Source organism: Hevea brasiliensis, chromosome 7 (assembly GCF_030052815.1).
Source record: "Hevea brasiliensis isolate MT/VB/25A 57/8 chromosome 7, ASM3005281v1, whole genome shotgun sequence".
NCBI classification, from domain to species: domain Eukaryota; kingdom Viridiplantae; phylum Streptophyta; class Magnoliopsida; order Malpighiales; family Euphorbiaceae; genus Hevea; species Hevea brasiliensis.
Window position 1 is genome coordinate 53338635 of NC_079499.1, and position 7282 is coordinate 53345916.

The window sequence follows — 7282 nt, forward strand, 5'->3', positions numbered from 1 at the left end:
AGCTAAAACCGCATGAGAGGAATTATCCGACACATGATTTAGAGCTTGCAGCTATTGTGTTTGCTTTTAAGATCTGGAGACATTATTTGTATGGGGAGAAGTGTTACATCTATATAGATCATAAGAGTTTGAAGTATTTGGGCACCCAGAAAGAGCTTAATTTGAGACAGAGGAGATGGTTAGAGTTGATAAAAGACTATGATTGTCTGATAGACTATCAGCCAGGGAAAACTAATGTTGTGGCTGACGCCCTAAGTCGCAAGACTATGGCGAGTCTACAGGTTACTCTTTTGTCTTTGGTACATGAGTTGAGATCATTACATGCCAGTTTAGAGATTAATGATGATGGGCAGACAGCAGTTGCATTGCATGTATAGCCAGTGTTAATTGATCAGATCAGAATGGCTACTCAGAATAATGAAAGGTATCAGAAGCTGTTGGAAGAAGTTTGGCAGGGCAAGAAACTAGAGTTCTCAATCAGAGAGGATGGTTTACTGCTACACCAGGGCAGAATATGTGTTCCTAATGATGTTAATTTGAGGCAGATCATTTTGAAGGAAGCACATGACTCTCCTTTTGCTATGCACCCTGGTGGTACAAAAATGTATAGAGGGCTAAAGGAGCATTACTGGTGGATGGGTTTAAAAAGAGATGTGGCAGAGTTTGTATCCAAATGCCTGACTTGTCAGCAAGTAAAGGCAGAGCATCAAGTACCAACTGGGTTGTTACATCCACTACCAGTGCCAGAATGGAAATGGGAGAGAATAACAATGAATTTTGTAATGGGACTTCCGAGGACACAGAAGAGTCATGATGCAGTGTGGGTCATTGTCGACAGACTGACTAAGTCTGCTCATTTTCTGCTAGTCCAAATGGACTACAGTTTAGACAGATTGGCTAGGTTGTACATTGATGAGATTGTGAGACTTCATGGAGTGCCGATCCATTGTATCGCATGAGATCCTAGGTTCACTTCTAGATTCTGGGGTAGTCTTCAGAGAGCCCTAGGAACTAGATTGAGCTTCAGTACTGCATTCCACCCACAGACAGATGGCCAGTCTGAGAGGGTAATTCAGATCTTGGAGGACATGCTACGGGCTTGTGTGATTGAGTTTGAGGGTAGTTGGGATACACACTTGCCTTTGATTGAGTTTGCTTACAACAACAGCTACCAATCAAGCATTGGGATGCCTCCATATGAAGCTTTGTATGGCAGAAAATGTAGAACCCCGTTGTGTTGGGATGACGTGGGTGAAAGAAAAATGATTGGACCCGAAATTGTTCAACAGACTGAAGAGAAAATTAGGGTGATCAGAGATCGACTTAAAACTGCATCAGACTGTCAGAAGTCCTATATTGATTTAAAAAGAAGGGATATTGAGTATGCAGTGGGTGAGAAAGTTTTCCTCAAAGTTTCTCCTTGGAAGAGGATTATGAGATTCGGCAGGAAGGGGAAAATAAGTCCTCGTTTTATCGGGCCATATGAGGCATTGGAAAGAGTGGGTCCTTTGGCTTATCGTTTGGCACTACCTCTAGAGTTGGAGAAGATACATAACGTCTTCCATGTGTCTATGTTAAGGAGGTATCGATCAGACCCATCTCATGTACTACTAGTAGAAGAAATTGAAGTGAATCCAAACCTCACATATGAAGAAGAACCCATAAAGATTCTAGCTTATGAGGTGAAGCAGCTACGGAACAAGCAGATACCATTGGTAAAAGTGCTGTGGAACCATCATTCGGGCCAGGAGGCTACTTTGGAATGAGAGGAGGACATGAGGAGACAACACCCACAGCTGTTCAGAGATTGATACCAAGTAAAATTTCGAGATGAAATTTATTTAAGGGGGGGAGAATTGTAACACCCCTATTTGTATAGCCTGGTATATTTCACTGTTCCGGTGACCGGTGTCGGTCCGGACAATTAAGGGGATTAGAACCATACTTAAGACAACTAGAGAAGCCATAAACACAAATAATTAGTAATGTTTAATTAGTTAACTATAAATAAGAAAAATAGAACATAAGAGGTTAAACGAGCCGAGAGTCACAACGATGAGTGACCTCCTCGGGAACGACTGCGAAGTCATTTTAAACTCAAATTTCGAACCGTAAAATGTGACACTGCGGTCCTTAGGACCCTTATAAACACAGTGGAAAAGATAAAATCACAAAAAAGAACTGTTAAGCCAGTCAAATAATTAGGTCAGGGAGCTAGAAGAAATATGGAATTATTTACAAACTGGGCTGAACCGGCGAGGGGCAATTTGGTCAATTGACCCCAAGAGCTGACTCCTGACCTAACTTTTAAATAAAATCGGAGAAAAGAAAATTTTCGAATCGAGAATTAAATTAAAGAACTAATAGAAAAATAGAAAAAAAAGAAAAAGAAGAAGATGGAAAAGTCAAAGGTGATGACATCATGAATGATGTCAATAAGAAATTAATTAAGTTGTTTATTAATTTGGAATTTTTGGCCTTCTAAAAGGGATAAGATTAAAGAAAAGAAAACAAAAAAAAAAAAATAGAAAAACCTTATTTTCTTCTTCCTTGGTGCCGCCCACTTTCTTCCCACACTTCCTCCATGAAAATCCTTCCCTTAAGCTTACACTAAGCTTAATTTCTCCTTACCCAACCTTAATAACCCTCATAAAAACTTCATTAGAGCTTGATATTGTAACTTGGAAAGAAGACTACAAGAAGAAAGTAGGGCTAAGAGAGAGATTTGAAGCTTTAAATTGAGGTCAGTATGTTAAACTCCTTATTCTTCCATTTAAATGCATGTGTGATGATTGAAATGAGCTTAGAAATTATGAAATGAAATAAAATCATGGGAGAAGGACTAAACTGAAATTTTGGCCTAGTTGATGGGAGTATGATTGGTATGGTTTGATGTGTTTAAAGGGAATTAAAGATGTTAATAAACTTACATTAGTATGGTGTTAAGATGGAAATGCACCAATTGTGATTGAATGAGTGAGTTAGGGTTTGAATGTTAGGGTTTGTGAACCAAATTTTGGAGAAATGCATAATTGATATCTTTGACCAATTGTGAACTGAAAAATGGTCAATAATGACCAAAGGAAATGTATGGGAAGTGTTTGAATGGAAGACAAATTCGTAGGTCAATTGCAGCATGACCAAACTTACTTTGAAGGACCAAAACGGGAATTTTACAAGCCCAATTGATATGCCACCAATTAGGGATGAAAATAGACATAAAAGGACACAATTTTTATCAAGGAACCATGGCAAAAAACTGGCTAAAACTTAGTGAACCAATTGACCAAAGTGAAATGAGAGCAGGCTGCCAGTGCACCAAACTGACCAAATGAACAGTAACTGTTCATTTGCTCATAATTCGAGCTAGACAGGTCAAATTGACCTGAAATTTTACCAGCAATTAGTTAAGACATAGATCTAAAACTGTCATGAAGAACACTACCCCAAATTATGCCATTAACCTAGTCAAATTATTGAGCAAAGTTGAGTTGTTGAACCTGCAACTCTGCAGAATTGCCATTGAGCAGTAAAGTTCCAATGGCTATAACTCTCTCTAGAAAACTCTGATTTAGGCGATTCTTGAACCGATGGAAACCTAAGACATAGTAGAACATTTCGTATGAAGGAAATTAGACCAAATTATGGACTTAACTCAATCAAATTACTGAACAAAGTTGGACCAAAAATCTGCTAGAACCATAGTTGCAGTATGAGCGATTATGCGTAAGCGATGGCGTATTTTGGCTATAACTTGAGCTACAAAACTCCGATTGGGGTGATCCAAAAATGAGAATACACTTAAGATAATAAGGAACATTTTCTATGAAGGACGTTTTGGCAAATTCTAACAGTAGATTGACCAATGGAACAGTGCAACTTCGGAGCACCAAAACCGAAAATTGGCAATTTTGCCAAAATGACCTAAGCTTTGAGAAAATGACCAAAATGTGGTATGTGGGTGAAGTTGGAGTTCCCATACCTATTAAGCCTTAAAAAGTCAATAATTTGACTTGAATAGTATAGTGAATAGTAACCCAAAACACAAAAAGTTCGAGAACGTCAAATTTATCGCAATAGAGTCAGTTAAAATAAAGTGAAATTTATTTTTGGATTTATGCTAAGTTATGGTACTGAGACACTGTGAAATTATGTGTTTCAGCTGAAAAAGACTTGGAAGCCCTGAAAGACTGAGTCAAGGCCTAGAGGCGACTCCAGTCAGGTTTGTGCACAATAAATCCTATTCAAGCATTTTACCCTTGAAAAAAAATTTGATTTAGTATGCTTTATAAATTTATGAACTTTTGTGTTGCCACCTTGTGATCAAATTGCAACTTTGGAAATTGATTTGATTTTTGTATGCAATATTTGAATGAAATGTTTGAAATGGATTTTTGATTCACACTTAGCATGACAGTTACTTATTATTCTTCCTCCATTTATGGGGTTGAGATTGTTTATTTTCCTTCCTCTCTGGCTTACCAGTTGAGGTCGAGATCGGATGAGTACTCATTAGCTAGCTAGCCACCTCCCTCATTGATTTTGATTAATGGGGTTGAGATTGCTTTGTCGTGGTGTACAACACGGCATTGATCGGAAATTTTGTGTCATGGCTTAAGTTGTGTGTGACTTTGGAAACACTGTGTTTATGAAATTGTTTGACTAAACTGTGTTTAATAGATTATTTGACAAAATGATGTTATTATGAACTTTAACATTTGTGAAATGTGATTGAGAAACATTTAAATTGTGTTTGGCAATGAATGATTTATTTATTGTATTTTAAATTTTTATTGTGCACCACTGAATATTTTTATACTCAGCGATAGCTTATTTTGCTGTCGCAGATAAGAGCAAGGAAAAAACAGCAGAGTGAGCTCCTGTTAAATCGAGGACTACTCTGATTATTTTGTACGGGTATTATTTTATACCCTTATAGATAATTTTGATGTAAATATAGAAATGTTGTATGTATCAATGAAAGTTGAGCAGTTGTAAATAAATTGTAATAATATTTTTGGATTTCCTTCTGTAAATTAATATTTGTACTTATGAATTTCTTACTTTATGCTTTGTGATTGGAGATATTAAATATTTTGAAATGATAAGTCTTGAATTGCATTGTGAAATTATTTTAAAGTTTGTTGAACTGAGTTGATTGAGTTATTGAAGGTTGGGAGTTGTGAAATATTTTTGGAAGTGCTTTTTACAGGTCTTTGAAGAACTGGTTTTTCAAAATATAGAGGGAACTCTATCAAAATTTTTATAAAAATTGCGGCAAAATTTAAAATGGACAAAATTTTTACTAGTATTTAAGCTTGAATAAATGACTTTTTAATTCTCACTAAAATGCTCACCACTTTCAAAATGTAAGAAAATCGTTTTAAAATCCCTTGTAGGGTAGTTAATGAGTTATCGGTAGGTGAAGTTCGGTAGTTCATTAAGTATTCTACGGGATCATGTTATGCCTTACGGAGGGGTAAGGTGTGACAAACATACCTTATTTTACATTCTAAAATTGTTGGTATTGGTTGCCAATACCATTTCTAAGCTTAGTGTTAGTTGTTCAAAATTTTCAGATTTCAAGCCTTGTGTTTACTGTTCCATTGGTTATTTTTACAGTAGGAATTTGGCAAAGTTGTCAACATGAAAGTTGTTCCTTATTATGTCTAGTTATATTTCCTTTTTTGAATCACTCCATTTAGAGTTTTGTAACTCAAGTTATGGCTAAATACCATAACTGGCTGGATTGTAAATTTTCTAGATTTTCTGGACTGACCAAATCTATAGTGTTTTGTGCAGTGACTACAGGTCACTTTTTGAATATGTTATGGTCAAAATTTGAGTTAGGTTTCTTCATGAAAGTTTTAGGTCTATGTCTCAGCTATTTTTTGGTAAATTTCAGGTCAATTGGACTTTCTACACTGAGTTATGACCAAATGAATAAATACTGTTCATTTGGTCATTTTGCCCAGGCAGAATGCAAGTCACCCGGATTAGGGCAATCTTTAGGTCAACTTGGTTTGATTTTCTAAGCATGGTTTCTTCATCAAAGTTGTGCCATTATGTGTCTAGTATCATGTCCAATTGGCCTTGCACTAATTGAACCTCTACAACTCCAGTTATAGCTGCCCAAACCTACTGGACTCACACCCAGTCCTGCTGGTCACCAAGGGCAGCAACACTAACTTCAATTCCCACTAAACAAACCACTTCATTTTCTCATTATACTTAGCCAAATGGTCACTAATTGACCATTAGAACTTACATTCACCAACACATGAGCAAAATCTAAATTTGTTGAAAACCCTAACTTCCCAACTTTTTAAGTTTTACATTTCTACCAACAAATCAAGTTCTAACCATGGAATTCATATCATGGGCAGCCTAAATACCAAATTTATCCAAGGAAAACAATCAAAACCCTACCCTTCACATAGCTGCCGAAAATGGGGGGTTTACATAATCATCAATTTCATTTAAGTTTCTCTCATTTTCTAGCTCAATTTTTGTCCCTAAACATGAAGAAAGCAAGGATTGGTCACTAACTTCTTTGGAACTAAGTTTGGGTCTTGCAAAACTTCGGTTTTTCTTCCAAAATTTGCTGCCCAAAGCTACCTCAAGGTGTGTGGTGAATTTTTTGTGAAGACAACTAAGGCTTTTATGGTGAGAAATGGGTGGAAATTCAAGCTTGTTCAAGCTTTCATGGAGGTTTCTCTCTCCTCTCTCTCTCAAGAAATTCGGCTGGTTGAATAAGAAATGGCTATTGGACTTTTTCTTTTTTGTTTTTATCTTATTTTGTGTCCATTTTATCCCTTAAGTAATTTTGTTAAGTTGTGATTGGTGGAGAGCTCATTAATGACATCATGTGATGTCATAATTCCACTTTTCTTTCATTTTCTTTTCCTTTCTTTTCTACTCATTTTCAATTAAATTTTTAACAATATTTATTCACATTTTATGTTATATAAATTATTTATTTAACTGGACCAGTTGGCCAAAAATCATCTCTGAAGACGAAATGACCAAAATGCCCTCCGTTTAGTTTAATGAGCTAAAATTGTGTGTACCGATTGATTAAATTTTTCGTGTATTTTCTTAATATTTTATTATCATTAGAACCCCAAAAATCCTTCCCTGAGGTCCCAAAAATTATTTCATGAAATTTTTCCCGAGTCTAGGGTTGTTAACTGCCTTCACCGTCACTTCCCCTTCGAGTTACTCATCACTAGGGTTTCGGCTCATTTAACCTTAGTGCATTTCATTCCTAAAAATTTTTCTT